Source organism: Chionomys nivalis, chromosome 3 (assembly GCF_950005125.1).
Source record: "Chionomys nivalis chromosome 3, mChiNiv1.1, whole genome shotgun sequence".
Taxonomy (NCBI): domain Eukaryota; kingdom Metazoa; phylum Chordata; class Mammalia; order Rodentia; family Cricetidae; genus Chionomys; species Chionomys nivalis.
In genome coordinates, this window is record NC_080088.1 from 7010718 (window position 1) to 7028089 (window position 17372).

Below are 17372 nucleotides of genomic sequence, written 5' to 3' on the forward strand. Positions count from 1 at the left end.
GGGAATGGTGCCTCCCTCTCTCAGGCTGAGTCTGCCCGCATCAGCTAAGGCAATCCAGACAATCTCCTACAAACATGTCTGCACACATGTAATAAATGTTCATAAATGTTCATGGCCTTTTACGAAACATGTTAAGGAAATGGTAGCATTAGTGTGATCGAGGGTAAAATCTTCAGTATGCTGTCATCAAAGAGTCCCCTGTAGGGCTCCTATGCAAGCTTAAGTGAAGGGGTAGGCGTTTTCTCTTTCTTTTCCCTTCCTTCCTTCCTTCCTTCCTTCCTTCCTTCCTTCCTTCCTTCCTTTCTTCCTTCCTTCCTTCTTTTTTTCTGTTTTATTTTTTCAAGACAGGGTTTCTCTGTGTAATAGCCCTAGCTATCCTGGAACTTGCTCTATAGACTAGGTTGGCCTCAAACTCACAGAGATCTGCCTACCTCTGCCTCCTAAGTGCTGGGATTAAAGGTGAGTGCCATCACAACCTGATGTGGGAGGTGATGTATGCTGTGAATATGTTTTATTGCCACTGGTTAATAAAGAAGCTGCTTTTGGTTAATGCTTTAACAAAGTAAAGCCAGGCTGAAAGAGATTTATAGAGAGAGTAGGCAGTCAGAGAGAAGCCATGCAACTACCTTCAGGAGATAGACACACTAGAACCTTGCTGGTAAGCCATAGCTACGTGGCGATACACAGATTAATAGAAACGGGTTAATTTAAAATATAAGAGCTAGTCAGAAATACGCTTAAGATATTGGCCAAGCCGGGTGGTGGTGGCGCATGCCTTTAATCCCAGCACTCGGGAGGCAGAGGCAGGCGGCTCTCTTAGAGTTCGAGGCTAGCCTGGTCTACAAGAGCTAGTTCCAGTTCCAGGATAGGCACCAAAGCTACAGAGAAACCCTGTCTCGAAAAACCAAAAAAAAAAAAAAAAAAAAAGATATTGGCCAAACAGTATTGCAAATAATATAGTTTCTGTGTGATTATTTCGAGTCAGGGCGGTTGGGAAATGGACAAGCAGCCTCCGCCTTCAACCACCACTGCCTGGCAGTGGTTAGGTGTTTTAAACAGAAGTGGCCATCAGAGCTCTGAAGAATAACCTTAACAATTGTCACCTTGAGCCACATGCCAGGGGTGTTTCTAAAACAAAGCTGTGGGTGACTAATGCTGTATTGGTCAGTAACATGGCTTCCAAAATTAGTTCAAGTTAACTAAAAGCAGAAAATTAAAAGCTTTAACATTTATTTAGATTAGCCCTTGACTTCAGTATTTTCGCCAAATGATTAATGCCACACGGACCTTCCTTCATAACAGAGCCACCACCGTCTTAACAAGGAGTCTGCTTCCTCTCCAGGCAGTCTTCTGAGGATACAATGTAACAGCAGTTTGCAGTCCTTTTGTTGCTCAACACAGTAAACTTACTGAAGGAGAGACAGTGTTTGAGGATATTTACACATCGTGTTTACAAAGCTCATATCAGTCTTTTAGTTGTGGTGCCTGTGTTTGTTTTGTACTCTTAGATGGTGGTGGTATGAATTGCACTGTTAGAAATAGTTCATGGAAATCTTGACAGGGTCAAATCAGAACTTATGGAGTCCCATGTGAACAGCCCGAGTGTCCTGAATTGCTCTCCTCTCTTTCTGGTCGGCTTCTTTCAGTATATTTGCTGTTTAGGTGAAATGGGTCCTTAGTCCTGGTCCTAGGGAGAAAATGATCCTAAAGTTTCAAGATCTTTCCAGTCCAGGGAACCTCTGCAGGAGCTTAGGCAAAGAGAATTTAAGAAAATCCATGGGCTGGGCGTGGTGTCACACACCTTTAGCCCCAGCACTCTGGAGGCAGAGGCAAGAGGATCTCTGTGAGTTCAAGGCCAGCCTGGTCTACAGAGTGAGTTCCAGGACAGTCAGGGCTGTTACACAAAGAAACTCTGTCTCAAAAAGAAAAAAAAAAAAAAAAACCCAAAGCACATGATTACATATGTGGTGGCAGAGTTCCAATTCAAATAGAAAACATGTATGTAGGTTTGGTCTTTTTTATATTTTAATTTATTTTATGTTTATGAATGTACGAGTGTTTTGCTACATGTATGCATGTGTACCACTTGCATATTTGGTGCGCAGGGAAGCCAAAAGAGGGAAGCAGATTCCCTGGATCTAGAGTTACAGGTGGTTATGAGCCTCCATGTGGGTGTTGGCTCCTCTGTAAGAGCATCTTTGACAACTTAGCCATCTCTCCAGTTCCATTTTCTAAAAAACTGATGGTGAGTGGAACCAAGTTGCACCTAGTTCTACATCCTAGATCCTCAGTTATTTTGAGACAGGGTCTCACTTCAGGCTGGTCTGGAATTTACTATGTAATTCAGTCTTGCTGGAAGTAGGAATCCTTCTGCTTGGGACCATACTCAAAGCAAAGCGGGGACATTTTGGAATGTAGGCATTAAAGGCAGGTACCACCACACCTGCTTCATGTGAGGCCGGGGGTACCATGAAGAGCCTTGCATATTCAAGGCTAATACTATACCAGCTGAGCTACATCCCTTAGCCCTGGGCCAGGTGCTTACAGAGCTGTTCCCCTCTGTGTCCTCCTGCCTGCTTGCTAGGGCGCATGCATAATCCCATACTTCATAAAGGAATTTATGCAGCAAATGTTAATCAAGCATCTAAGTCCCAGATTACATACAAGAACCATGGGAGTAACACAATCCAGGATAATATTTGTGATGGTTACATGACAAAAAATCTTTTGCTTTATTCTCTCTAGGTAAATAGTGTTTGCATCCAATTTAGTAATAACTTGGACTTCGTATCTTTCCTCAACTTTGATTAAATTTTGTAGGAAATGTGGCCTTTTGAAGTCATATTGAAAACCCAGAGGCAGTATCTTTAAGAGATCAGTAGAGATTTGCTCCTAAAAAAGCCAAAAATATGGTTGAATGGATGGAAAAATAATCATCAGGCTGAAATAGCAGTTTGGCTTTATTTTGCGGGTACCGACGGGAACCAGTACCGGCTGGACGTGTAACTTCATCTCTTCAGGTCTGGGTTTCTGAATATCTTGAAGCACGTGCTCGACTCTCGGCAGCTAGTGAACAATGCTCACCCGCCGATATGCAAAGTGATCTTGCGGAGTAGGCGTGGGTTCCCCATGAAGGTGTTCTCGCCAACTCTGAGGTGCTTGTGTTAATACCGCCAGAAACCGCAGCCAGCGAGGTCCAGACTTCAGCTCCTGGACAACAAGCAGAGTACCGCGCCAGCCCCGCCCTCAAGAATCAAGCCCCGCCCCTGCCTCTCCGGCCTAACTCTGATTGGTCGCCGCGATGAGCACGGCTCTCGCCCCGCCCCGCCTCCGAGACCCCCGCCCCGCCTCCCGGCGTTATGGCCCGCCCACGCAGGCCACTTGCTGCAAGCCCATTGGTCGCTGCGGTGCGCACGTCGCCTCGCTCCCGCCCCACCGGCTCCTTGGCCTCGCGCCCGCCGCCGGCTGCCGGGCTGAGGTTGAGCGGGCCGCAGCTATCCCGGCCGACGCGCACCTTCGACGTCCCTGCGCCCGCCTGGGTACGGTGTGGACGTCGCAGGTAGCCGGGTGAGTGCTGCTGGCAGGTCTCGGGCTTCCGCCATCCGCCGATCGAGCTTGGGGCGCCGGCCCGGCACGGCCTGAGGTGCTGTGGCGCCGCCGGAGTCGGTGCGGAGGAGCGCGCGGGCGACCTGCGGGGCCCGGCCTGCGACCGCGTCCGCTCGGCCGCCCGTGGCTGTGACGCGGCCGGGACCGGCCGCTCCGCCGCGCATCTCTTCCGGAGACTGGGAGGTTTCTATCTCGTTCCCTGGAGCGTCCCAGGGCGACCGGTAGGGATGCACGACCTGCGGGGCGCCGCCGCCGCCTCGGCCCCACGAGGGTCTGGGGACGAGCGACATTCCCGTTTGCTCGGAGCCTTGGCCGGGAACTGTCCGTGCTGCCTTGACTTTCCCGTCCGCCCTCCGCCCCTGCAAGCGCAAGGATGAGAGGGAAGTCTGGGAATTCATCCGGAGTGGCGAGTGGCCTTTGCAGGGAAGTAGCGCGGATGGTGGTCGCGGTGGCGGTGGTTGTTGTGGGCTGGGCCGGTTTTCAGCCGGTGAGTTGGTTTCCGAGGTCGCCACTGGAAGGGACTTCAGCCGAAAAGGCAGATACTTGACCTTTCCAGCTGTAGCGGTGGAGGGGCAGGCTCGCGTCCACAGTGCTGCCGCGATGGGAGGAGGGGGCGTGGGAACTCGAGCCTCACTCGGGAGTGGATATGCTCACAAAATCAGCCTCCTTTTCCCTCGCTCGCAAACTCTTCACCCTGCTGGGACCACAAGTCTCATTTCTAGATAATTCCAGAGACGCCTATTCCTTAGCTTGCCAGCCTTTCTCATCATCCTCACCCCGTAGGTTTCCAAAGAGCAGAGCCAAGCGATTTTACACTTTAACCGAGCGAGCGTAGTGTAGAAGGACTTCCTGCTCCAAAATTGAAACCCAGAGGTTAATCTGCATAGCGATGCTGCAAGAAAAGCCGATTGAATAAGAATGGGGTGAAGACGTAGTTTTTCCTCTTCTGAAGACACGCCCTTTTGACCTCCCCTTTCTTCCCAGCTGGCAGCCTTCAAGGCTGTGCTTTGTTGGTTTTCGTTTTTTAAATTCACTTCTGGAGTCCAGGGGTAAAGAATTAATCTTGTATAATCCTTATTTGCCTTTTAGCGTAATAAAACTAAAATGTGTAGCACAATTTCAACATTACAGAAGGCTATCAAGTCGAGTATTCAGACAATACAGAAACGTCAAAAAGTGAAGCCCTCAAAATTCTCAGACCTTCACTCTCCACTCTTTATGTCCCCAGTTGTACTCCTGAGGCCGTCATAGCAGAATGTTTTTTGGCAAGAGATGATGAAGACACATTTAATCTGTAAAAAAAAAAAAAAAAGGGTGGGGGTGCGGATGCATAGAGTTCCAGAGAGAAGGCTCAGAGGTTAGAGTACTATTTCCTACTCTAGGAAAGGAATACACATCACACTCACAACCCAGGTGCCACACTCCAGGGAATCCAGTCTTCTGGCTGCTGTGGGCCTCTGCACTCACATGCGTGTGCACTCCTCACAGGCACACATATATACATTGTGTGTGCGTGGTTTTTAAGATGGAGTTTCTCAGTCCCTGGCAGTTCTGGAACTCACTTTGTAGACCAGGCTGGCTTCGAACATAAAGAGATCTGCCTGCTGCTGCTACCCAAGTGCTGTGATTAAAGGCAAGTAAAAGCTGAATTTTAGGACACGACTGTAACTCCAGTACTGGGGGTGGGTCCCAGGGGCTTGCTGGCCAGCCACTCTAGCCCAAATGGTGATCCCTAGGTCTGTAGAGAGGCCTTCATCTCAAGCATAAGGTGGAGTACAGTGGAGGAGGCATTGACCTTTGACATCTACATGGGCACCCACACACCTGTGCTCATACATGCACAATAAATAAATACTATAATTAAGTAAAAGCTTGTGAGTTACATGTATTTTCATTTAAAGAAAAAAAAGAACACTTGCTGCTCTTCCAGAGGACCTAGGTTCATTTTCGAGCACCCATGTCAGACAGCACATAACTGCCTGTAACTCTAGCTTCCGGATCCAACACCCTCTTCTAGCCTCAGAGAACCTACACACACAAGGCATATTCTCACATAGACACACACGTGAATAGAATTTTTTCAAGGTTTATTATATATAAAAATATACAGTATTCTGTCTGCATGCCAGAAGAGGGCACCAGATCTTATTATAGATGGTTGTGAGCTACCATGTTGTTGCTGGGAATTGAACTCAGGTCCTCTGGAAGAGCAGCCAATGTTCTTAACCTCTGAGCCATCTCTCCAGCCCCCATAAAAAACTTTATAAGTGATATAAAAATGCCTTTAATCTCAGTACTCGGGAGGCAGGGACAGGCAGATCTTTGAGTTCATGACCAGCCTGTTCTACAGTTGCAGGACAGCAAGGGCTACACAGAGAAACCCTCCCCCCCCAAAAAAAAACCAAGATAAATAAATAAATAAGAAAAAATAGCATGTTTCAAAGCTTTATTTAAGCATTAGGAAACTTTTTCCAAAAAAAGATTCAAAGGAATGGTTATTTATGTAGTTCATTAAGAGAAGAATATCTCATAGTTGCTATGTTAGATATAAGATGGTTTTATTTTACAAGGTGAGAAAAAAATCACAATATTTGGAATGAATTTTCCCTACTAGGGTATGCAAATCCAAATCATACCTTGTTAATGTCCTCAGAGGTTATAAACTATCTTCATCAATAGAAAACTGTCCATTAAATAAAAGCAGGACAGCTGGGTGGTGGCAGTGCACACCTTTAATCCCAGCACTCAGGAGGCAGGGACAGATGGATCTCTGTGAGTTCAAGGCCAGCCTAGTCTACAAGAGCTAGCTCCAGGACAGCTCAGACTGTTACACAAAGAAACCTTGCCTTGAAAAAAAAAAAAAAACCACCAAAATAATAAGTAAATAAATAAATAAACTTGGGACAAGGTCAAGTCTTCTAGAACCCACACGAGGTCCACAGAGCCTTACTGTTGGAGAATGTCCTTCCTGGTTTGCGGTTATTTACATTGTTTTATAATCTTAGATTCAGACTGGGCCTTAAGGCAAGGACAGCACTGTCACTATAACTTTCAGGAAGAGGTGAACCAACAGGATGGCTTCAGCTCGCCTGGCTCCCGTAGGGCCTTGTGAGGATATTACGGCTGTGCCGTGCAGGAGAGAGCCCTGGTAATCAGAGTTCAATCAGGGAATCCGGGGACTCTGTACCTAGGACTGGAAGGACATCAGACACTGTCATTTCTGCCTCTGCATTCACCCACAGCCTCTCTGCAATTGCCAGGACCATCAAAGTCAAACCTCTCTGGGAGGCAAGTGCCTGGGACATGGGCCTCAGGGCTTGCAGAAGAAACACCATCAGCATATGCTCAAGATGAAACCACCCCTGCCAAGTGGCGGCAGGAATCTGGGCTAGGTTCCAGGGTGTGCAGGCTGAGGTTGAAGGCTGCAGAGCAGCTGGGACATTGCGCTGCTTCCATTTGGCCTGGTATCCTCTGCATCAGGGACATAGCTGGCTTCCTTAGCTCTCCTGTGCTGGTCTCTCCTGTATCCTGTGTTCTTTTTGAATGGCTTACCTTCTCTAGTCTGGGAGGGTTTTGATGAGAAGTTAGAATTTGGGATCTCTTGCAGGTCGGATGCGTTGGGTCTGTCCTTGTGCTTGATTGATATTTTAGCTGACAGAATTTTGGTTGAAGTCATTTTCCTTCGGAGTTTTGAAGCGATCGCTCCATCCTGACCTGCTCTCGGTGCAGCTGTTGAGCATGGCTTGGTCCTTCGGCCAGATTTCCTCCATCAGGAGAGAAGCTTGTGAATGCTGTGAGTTTAGAGTGGATGTGGGTCTGTTTTCATCCATGAACCCTTAAAACACAAACAATAGAGGAGCCCAAGAATGTGTCATTGTGTGTGAACTTTCACTTCTGGTTTTCTCATTGCTTTTGCTTCTTAACATCTCTCCCCTCACATACGCTGCTATTGCTTGCTTGAGATAGTCTCTCATGCTGTAGCCCAGGCTGGCCATGAACTCATTATGTAGGCTAGGTTTTCCATGAAGCTGTCCTACCTGATTCTCCCCAGCACTGACACCACAAGCAGGACGACTATGCCTGGCCTTTTGTTTAGTTTGTCTTTTTCCCCCAGACCTTGCTCTGTAACCCAGGTTGGTCTAAAACTTGCTCTAAGTTCAGTACGTACTTAAGTTACAGCCTTCCTGCCAAAGTCTTCTTGATGCTAAGGATTCAGATGGATACTTTATTTTCTTTAGAACTTTTTTAAAGTTTATTTTTAATTTTCTCTGTGCTGGTGTTTTGCCTGCCCTTACATGTGTGTCACATGTGTGCCTGGTGGCCATGAAGACCAAAGGGTCTTTCAATCTCCCAGACCAGAAGTGTAGTTACAGACGGTTGTGAGCGTCCATGTGGGTGCTGGGAGTCATACCACACGGTCCTCTGTGTGATAGCGGATGCCCTTCACCCCTGAGCCATCTCCTCAGCTCCTATCTTATTTTCTTGACTCTTTATTTCTCAGTTTTTTTATTTGGAGATTGTGTAGCCTAGGCTGTCCTCAAACTTCTGTCCTGCCTAGGCCTCTGGGTACTGAGATTAGAAGTGTGTACTCTTATTTTTCAAACCGTATCTATTTGGGTACGTATGTGTGTGTGTGTGTGTGTGTACATGCCACAATTCATATGTGGAGGTCAGAGAACAACTTGGGGAGAAATCTCATTCCACCACAGGGGTTCCAGGGATCGAACTCAGGCTGTCAAGCTTGGGTGCAGTAGCAGGTGTCTTTGGACGGCTGTGCTGTCCCCATGGTCACAAATGCTCCACTGTGATACTTTTAAATCCTAAGACTGTTTTCTAGTCTTGGTGTTTGTTAGCATAGCATTCCTTCTTAACACTTATTATTTATGTATTTGTGTGTGTGTGTGTGTGTGTGTGTGTGTGAGAGAGAGAGAGAGAGAGAGAGAGAGAGAGAGAGAGAGAGAGAGAGAATGTATGTGCTTATATCCAGAGGACAATTTTCAGGAGGAGTAGTTTTTCTCCTGGTGTGGAGATCAATTCAGGTGCCAGCTGCTCACATGTCTGGAATGGTGGCGGAGCCATCTCCCTGATCCTATGATAGCATTCTCTTCTTGGTTTCTGGGGTTGGAATGGTTTTTCTTCGTCTTCTCTGTGTCCGTGTGTTTGTTGTGCCAAGCTGCTTTGTCTTTTTTAGACCCTCTCTTGATGTCTTTCATGTTCAAAGGTTCTTCATGCACACAGTACTCTTTGAGTCTGCTTAGAATTTTTAGGGGACTGGGATGACAGACTGCTCTGAGGGTGTGGACGGGACTCTTGAACTGCTTGTTGCTGGAGGCCATTAGGTTAGTGGAAACCTTAGTTTCCCAGTTACTTGCTGCCCATCTGCTTTGGAGCTTCTATGCTTTCACTGGTTTTAGCTCCTCCTTTGTCCTTCCTAGCAATGGAGTTGTTACTCATTGCTTTGGTTTTTGAGACAGAATCTTACTGTGTAGCCCAGGCTGGCCTGGAACTCACAGAGATCCACCTGCCTCTGCCTCCTAAATGCTGGGATTAAAGGCGTGCGCCAGCACCGCCACTCTTTTACTGTAGTTTTAGTGAGGTTACAGGATTACCCAGGAGCAGTCATAATTTCTCTCAACCCGAGAGTCATGGTGCTTAGTCAGGAGCGGCACACCCTCAGAGCAGTGTGTTTGTGAAACCTGTTTGTGGTTGATTGGCAGGTCTGAGCGCTAACAGGAGTACTCTGCCATGATTATTTCATTTCTCATTTTTCTTTGTGTGTGTGTTGCATGTTTATGTTCATAAGGAAGCCAGAGGTAGACACTGCATATTACTCTTTTTTAATATTTATTTATTTATTGTGTATACAACATTCTGTCTGTGTGTATGTCTGCAGGCCAGAGGAGGGCACCAGATCTCATTACAGATGGTTGTGAGCCACCATGTGGTTGCTGGGAATTGAACTAAGGACCTTTGGAAGAGCAGACAATGCTCTTAACCACTGAGCCATCTCTCCAGCCCATCTCTCCAGCATATTACTCTTAAATTGTTCTTCTCTTATTTTTTGAGACATGATCTCTCATTGAATTGGAGCTTGCCAACTGGCTAGACTGTCTGGTCGGTCAGCTCAGGGGATCCACTTGTGTGTTTGAATGAGAATCACACCATAGGCTCATCTGTTTGAATGCTTGGACTGTAGTTGGTGGAACTGTTTGGGAAGGATTAGGAGGTGTGGCCTTGTTGGGGGAGGTGTGTCACTGGGTGGTGGGCTTTGAGATTTCAGAAGCACACACCATCCCCAGCTAGCTCTCTGCCTCATGCTTGTGGGTCCGAGGTAAGCTCTCAGCTCCTGCTCCAGTGTCATGCCAGCCTGCTTGCTATCACGCTTCCACCACAATGAGCATGGACTCTAGCCCTCTGCAGCTGTGAGTCCCCAGATTAAATGCTTTTAAACATAAGTGGCCTTGGTCATGGTGTCTCCTCGCAACAGTAGAGAAGTGACTCGGACAGCCTGTCCCTGCACCCTCTAGAACTAAGAGTTACAGGCCAGCTGTCCCAGGTTTTCCACCAGGTCCTCATGCTGTGCAGCAGGCCCTGTCCCCTTGTTATGGGACCTGCTTGGACCCAACACAAACACCAGGTCAATGTGGAAAAGACATGCCTGTTGTAATCAAGCCGCCACCTTGATTACACCTTGAGGGTGTGGGGCAGACTCGGGAGCTGAACTGCACCCCCCAGCCAGAATGCTACAGAACTTTAAGCACAAAACTCACTAACATCTGTGCCAAGGTACAGGTACACTTTCCACCAGTCAGGATTCGGGGATAGGGGACTTTTCTAGAAACATTTCTTTGTGGTATGCTTCCCCTATCCTCCTTGGTTGGTTTTACTCAGCTGTGGCAGGGTGGCTTGCCCCACACTCGTGTCTCAACTTGCCAGCCAGGATGTCAGTCACCCAGGAAGGTCTTGGAACTTAACTTTGACCCTTATTCAAAGTGGAAGTTTGACCTAAAATGACTTCAGTTTGGTCCCCTCTTACAACCTCTCCAGTCTTGACTTTCTTAGGGACATGTCACCATTACCCCAATTCATTTACCAGAAAACTGTAGCTTATGGAGGCTTAAAACTCAAACAGTTCCTGGCACATAGCTAGTCCAGGAAGATGCGAGTAAGTACCTGAACCTGCCCAGGTTGGTTGCCAGCTAGTGCGGGAAGATGCTCCTGGACGCTCAGTGTCCCTTTAGAGATGCTTTTACTATTGCTCTTTCTTAGTTTGTCCTAATGCCTCGGTTGTCTTAGTGCTGCCCCAGCAGAGTTCCCCTAGGCCTGTGCAAGCTGATAGCTGTGGTCCTGTAGGCTGGGCAATTCCAGAGGATGCTTCCTAAGCCGGGGTCCTGCTGGGAAAGGATGGTACAGCTGGATTGGCTTGTGGGTTGGAGCAGTCATTTGCATTCATGTGGCAGTTCCTGGGGGTGTGTTTTCTGGTTTTTTTAAAAACATACAGAAAGGTCTGTGGGGCTGGAGATAGCTCCGTGGTTCGGAGCACAGGCTGTTCTCCCAGCGGGCCTGGGTTTGATTCCCAGCACCTACATGGTAGCTCACAATTGTCTGTAACTCCAGTTCCAGGATCTAATGCCTTCTTCTGACTTTCTAGAGCACTAGACACTGCAAACAAACACCCATATACATAAAATAAAATATGTTTTGCAAAAAATTAAAATTTATCTTTTTTAAATAATACAGAAAAGTTCAAAGAACAATAGAGTCAACACTTAGTATTTGCCACATTTGATTTATTATCATTTGTGTTATTATTACTGTTTTTTCTTTTTTGAGTGAGAGAGTCTTATTTTGTAGCTCAGATTTTCCTTGAACTCACCATATAGCTCAGGTTGGCCACAGACCTGCAGTGGTCCTCCTTCCTAGCCCTTCCAGAATCTAGGATGGCAACGAGTGACCACACCCAACTGTTTTGTTAGTATTACAAATAATTTTTAAAGCTTTAACTTATTTTTAATTATGTGTATGTGCATAGTTATGCATATGTGTGAGTGAAGGAGCCTGTGGAATCCAGAAGAGGCCATTGGATCTCCTGGAGCTGGAGTTACAACAGGATGTTGTGGGTGCTGGGAACTGAGCTTGGGTTCACTGCAAGAGCAATATACGCTCTTACCCACTGAGCCATCTCTCGAGCCCCCGTTGATGGTTGTTATTTTGCTAAATTATAATATGCTGCCAGCATTGACGTTTGACCTGTAAACATACCAGCTTGCATGTTTCAGGGCTGCTGCACCCCAGGCCCGGGGTGGGGTAGTAGTAGTCCTGATGACCTCTGATCTTTTTCTTCCATTATCTCGAAGCACGTAACACCTGGCTTCTGCCGAGCGCACTGGCCCACACCAGTCTCCTTTGTCAGTAGGGCATGTGCTCAGGCCTCTGTTCTGTCCTATGCAAGCATCCCTCCCCTCATATGAACAGGCTCAGAAAATAGCCCACATTTTTAAGTTCTGCTTCTCTTTTGGTTAACAGTCTTCTTACATTGTAGAAGGACTCGTGAGAGGACAAGGCGCACATTCCCAACCCTGCTGTGCAGTTGCCTTAGCCAGCGTGTAGTTGTAGTACCAACTACTTGGGACACTGCAGCAGGAGGACAGCTTGAGCCCAGGAGTTCCTGGGAAGCCCGGATAATACAACAGACTCTGTCTCAAACAAAACAACAGTGCTGGCCAGTGCCCTTTAATCCCAGTACTTGGGAGGCAGAGGCAGGTGTATCTCTGGGAGTTTGAGGCCAGCCTGGTCTACGGAGTGAGTTCTAGGATAGCCTGTTCCACAGAGAGACCCTGTTTTGGAAAAACAAAAGAAACAAACAAACAAAAAGCCCAACAGCTAGAAAATGTCCTTTGCCAACTTTGAATTTTGACACATTACAAGTTCTGTTTTCCACAAAACACTAAAATGTAAACCCAAAATTATGTTCTTTGGTCCTTTAAAACAACGATTATTTTTCCACACAGATCTCATGACATGGAACAGGGCGAGACACACACATTCAGGCTATTGGTTAAATGGAAACCTAAGGCCAGTTTATCATGGTGGACTATGCTAGAGGGGCGGGGCGGGGCAGACTTGGCCCTGTTGTCAGCATCTAGGAAGAGATGGTGGAAAGATTGGCTTTCTACAGGACCCAGCAGTGAGTGCCTGTAAGCAATGCCCCCAGGGTGAGGCCTTGGGCGCTCCTAGCTCTCTAGACTCTCTCCCTCTCTTCCTATACTCTCTCCTTCTCTCCCCTCATTCTGTGGCCCTGGCTGCCCTAGGAATTTCCATATAAACCAGGCCGGCTTCAAGCTCACAGAGATGGCCTTCTTCTTCCTCCCAGTGCTGGCATTAAAGGCGTGTGCCACCATGTCCAGCTTGCAGGAGACTCCTTTTTGCTTCCATCCTGCCTGTTCCCTCTCAGTTCCTGAGAGGTCAGTGTTTTGTCCCTTACTGTCATATTTTTGCCAACAGTCTATCATGATTGGAGCTCTGTCTTCACTTCTCTTCATCCTGAGCTCTCCAGAGTCAGACATAATGGTCTGTGCTTCCTTTTTTTGTCTTGTTTTTAGCAGGCACCAGTCGCTTTAAGCCTCTCCCCATGGCCATTGCAAAGGTGCGCCTACATTTTTAACTGTTACAGCCTCTCCCCATGGCCATTGCAAAGGTGTGCCCACATTTTTAGCTGTTGCAGTTTCTCCCCTTCTTCTAGTTTTCTCTCAATCAACTTGGGCTTCTAGAACACAATATCATAAATTAAGTATCTTATAAACAAAAATACATTTTTCACAGTGCCGGAGGTTGGGAAGACTGAGTTCAGAGTGCTGGCAGATTTGGTGGCTGGTGACATCACCGGAATCCTAAGCTGGAGACCTGACCCTAGGGGTTCCTGATGTGGGAGGTCCTTCTGTCTATGTGTTGCTTTTATTGGTTAATGAATAAAGGAACTGCTTTGGGCCTATAGCAGAGCTATAGGGGAACAGAGCTAGGTAGGGGGAAACTAAACAGAATGCTGGGAGGAAGAAGGCGGAGTCAGACAGGCCATGGATCCACCACGGGAGATAGACGTGCTGAAACTTTGCTGGTAGGGCCACGACTTCATGGTGATGCACAGATTAATGGAGATGGGTTAGTTTAGGATATGAACTTAGCCAGAAATACACTTAAGCTATTGGCCAAACAATATTGCAAATACTATGGTTTTCTGAGTGGTTATTTTGTGGCTGGGCGGCCGGGACTAACAAGCGACCCTTCCCCCAACAGGTTCCCATGGACCAGACTGAGCCACTTGCCCCAGTCAAGCAGGACACAAATGTTGGTGACTCTAAGAAAGAAATCCATCCCAAAGCTCCCCCACTGGGAAGGCAAAACTGAGGCTACTGTAAGGTGGCAACACCTTGAAAGGGAGGGGACAACAAGACTGCGGGGTCTCTGCATGCTTGCTCGTCCTGTTCAGATTGTTGTTCATTCTCCCAGGGCTGGTTCCACAGTCTCACCTGTGCCAAGGAGATTGCTGTCTTTGGAGAGATTGTTTCCATTTCCTTGGGGGATGTTTATCTCATAAACCTGTCTGGAATTTAAGGTAACTGAGAAAAGAATGGGCTAGAGTGCACATAATGGCACAAACCTGAAATGCCAGCACTGGGGTCATGGAGGCAGGTAAAGTTCAGTTTGGCCGAAGCCTGGCCTATATAGCAGGTTCCAAGCATGCCAGTTTGTGACCCTGTCTTACAGGACAAGATGAGAAAGGAGTGATCAGATGGAATTTGTTAGGCCAGTGATTGAGTTCTGCCCCAGGGAGGGCTGGCTGGCTCAATGAGCACAGTTTGTCTTGATGCTGTGGGAAGGGTAATGGATCTCTATCAGGCTTCTTTAATCAGAGGGTTCCACCATCATGACCTAATCTAACCCATAGCCATCTGTTCCCAAACCTATCAACTTGGCTGGGAATTAGGGTTTTAACATTTGAATTTTGGGGTACACAAGCATTAGCAGTGGATCTCCTAAAAATAAGCAGTTTTCTTTTTTAAAAAAAATATTAATTATTTATTATGTATACAATATTCTTTCTGCGTTATGCCTGAAGGCCAGAAGGGGGCACCAGACCTCATTACAGTTGGTTGTGAACCACCACATGGTTGCTGGGAATTGAACTCAGGACCTTTGGAAGAGCAGGCAATGCTCTTAACCTCTGAGCCATCTCTCCAGCCTAGCAGTTTTCTTTATAGTTCTGCCTCTCTCACAGGCAAGGGGTAGGCATGTGATGCCCGGTATGTGGGACCTGTGTTTGGGTTTCTCTCATGGGCCCAGGGCCTATACAACGTTATTTGAAACAGTTTTCATTAAAGCTTTTGGTGTTTAACTCGGTGGCGTGTTAATAGCAGTGCTGACATAAAATGAAGCATCTGCCTTTGAAGCATCTGCCCTTCAGGGCCCTTGAAGACTGCCATGTGACTGCAGTGGGGGGCAGTTCTTGGAGCCTCAGGGGGCCCTGGAGGTGATTCCGTACAGTGACCACCAAACTTCACTGATCACGAAGGAGGGACATTTTCTAATCTGGAGAGTTTCCAAGCGTGTTTCTTCCTGGCATTCTGACTCTAAAGCGTGGGTTCCAGTGATGCCTTCGCCTTCCCACCAAACTCCTCAGCGCAGGAGTTTAAGCCGGTGTGAGTCACTGTTGGCTCTCCAGCGCTCCGGCTCGATTCTTGAGGACACAGCCTCAGGAGACAAGACTTACTTGGCTCACAGTACTGCCTAGGCTCTGTCACCTCCAGGGACGAGGAAGAAATGCAGTGGCAAGGGTGAAAGCTGCTCATCTCATGGTGGCCGGACTCCAGGGCAGAGCAGAAAGGGGCCGGGGCAAGATGTCCCCTTCTGCTGTCTGATGCCTTTCATAGGCCTTGTTTCTTAGTTCCTCCCCTTCCCAACAGTGCATCAGACTAGGGGGGCTTTGGGACGGGCTGCTACAGCAGCTGTGCAGCATGAAAGGGAAGCCAGTGCTTGGCAGACACAGAGGCTGGATCTGCAGGGGAAGAGGGGCTGTTCGGTAGGGTCTGTTCTTAGCCAAATGAGAAGGCAACTCAGTCTTTTCAGCAGGAGGAAAAACACCAGATTTGCATTATTTTGTATAAAAATCCTCCCATCTGCAGTATACAGTACATACTGGTGAGGGCAGGGGTGATGTGGCTAGGTCTGCCAGGAGGCTGTCATGATAGGGCAGGGGAGTGCACACCGGTACTAGGGTCAGGGTGGAGGGAAGTGGCAAGGTGACCTGGGTGACCCTGGGATCTGGCTTGTAAAACTGCCTGGATGATGAGTCATGCATTTAGGGACTTTCAGAACCTGTGACCTGGGATCAGCCTGGGAAGGATCAGGTCATACTTGTTGATGGCAAGGCGGCTTTGCAGACTGAGCACCAGGTAGGAAGCTTGGCGTTTGTAAGTCACTCTCATTGATTTACATCAAGCAGTCTGCACTGAATACTTGTTAACAGGCAATCACAAAGCTACGGACTTGAAATCGCTTTAAAAATTCGTACTCTCTGACTTTTACTCTGTTTTTAGATTTAATCTTTCCCCCAAGCTAGAGGTACTTACCAGGTTTTATTTTTATTTCTTTCTTTTTTTTGGATTTTTCGAGACAGGGTTTCTCAGTAGCAGGTTTTATTTTTCTTATATGTGACTTAGAGTCCAGAGGGTAAGAAAGTGTTCCCTGGTATTAAGTATGTAAAATGTTTTCCCCCAAATACTTAGCTCTCTGAGTAACTCATGTTGCCAGATTTTACGGCCTGTAACACGTCCACACAGTGAGTACCTAGAAACCAGACTTACGGCTACCTCGAGAAAGCTCCTCTCCTGACCCCTTTGTCGCTGCCCCAGCTGCGCTGGTCGCGTCATTGCAGTCCTCACTGGACTGCCTCCTTTCCCAGTGACCTGCAGTGTCCTCTAAGCTGGGCCCATCCTGCATTTCTTGTTCTTGTTGTCTTCCATGGCAAGCAGATAACCCTCTCCCCATGGTATCTGAACTGAGGACCCCTGCAAAGGTCTCCGTCGTGTGTGTCGCAGTGGACAGCAGCGTAGTGTCATTGTCCCTGGCACAGGCTGTGGAACCAGACGTGAACTTCAGGGAGAAGCCTGGTTTTCCTCCTCCTTATGTGACCTTGAACTGTTCTTTAGAAGTTTAATGTTCTTCAGTAACATGAGAAACTGGTGATGTTAGTGTGTGAGACTGATTCTCGCCGGGCAGTGGTGGCACACACCTTTAATCCCAGGACTTGGGAGGCAGAGGCTCCAAAGCTACACAGAGAAGCCCTGTCTAAAAACACCAGAGAGAGAGAGAGAGAGAGAATGAGAATGAATTCTCACAGAAGCCAGGCATGCCTCATGGCAGAATCCTGGCATCAAGTTCCAGGCCAGTCTGGAATCCATGTGGGGTTCTGGATCAGCCTGAGTTCACAGTTAAACCTTGTGTCAAAAATCTAAAATCAAACCAAAACCAGAGTACTGAGCGGAATAGGTTATAATGAGCACCTGTAAGCAACCTGTGCTGAGTAGACAGAGCTGCTGGTGGCCACGGCGACAGGAAAGGCACAGCTTCCGCTTGTCTGTCGCCTGAGTCAGTTTGCACCACTCTGGCTCTACTCTAGTTCAAGATCCTAATCCTTCATGGTGCTTGTGTTCTTGTCCTTGTTAACCATTTCTTTTCTGTGTACATCATTGAAGATTGAACCCAGGTCC

At 47.5% G+C, this 17372-nt stretch overlaps 1 protein-coding gene across 1 annotated transcript in view; it reads left to right on the forward strand.

The window, feature by feature from the left end:
- Nucleotides 1–3447: 3447 nt before the first annotated feature.
- Nucleotides 3448–17372, forward strand: part of Tmem50b (transmembrane protein 50B) — a 34330-nt gene continuing 20405 nt past the window's right edge. The window contains exon 1 of the mRNA XM_057764827.1: nt 3448–3567. The gene's annotated coding sequence lies outside the window, so the exon portion shown is untranslated. The remainder of the gene's footprint in view (nt 3568–17372) is intronic.